Raw genomic sequence first — 243 nt, 5'->3', positions numbered from 1 at the left:
GATTTAACAATCTCCTTCAAATCTTTAAGTCTCATACATAATAAAAAAACCCTCTTAAATAATGTAATCTTTTGAAGGTAGGCCTACTTTGAAAACTTTGACATGAAAAACTTTGTCTTTAGAGCACTCAGCCCGTGGTGTTAAAATTTTTGGTCAAGATATTTCTGAAAACATTTTTAAAAATTCAGGCAAACGTCAAAGTCAGCTGTCATCCTGAAGGTCCTTCACCTGCTGTTTGCTGTT

Source organism: Pseudorasbora parva, chromosome 5 (assembly GCF_024679245.1).
Source record: "Pseudorasbora parva isolate DD20220531a chromosome 5, ASM2467924v1, whole genome shotgun sequence".
Classification (NCBI taxonomy): domain Eukaryota; kingdom Metazoa; phylum Chordata; class Actinopteri; order Cypriniformes; family Gobionidae; genus Pseudorasbora; species Pseudorasbora parva.
The sequence above is the reverse complement of the archived record's forward strand: the minus strand, read 5'-3'. Positions refer to the sequence as shown.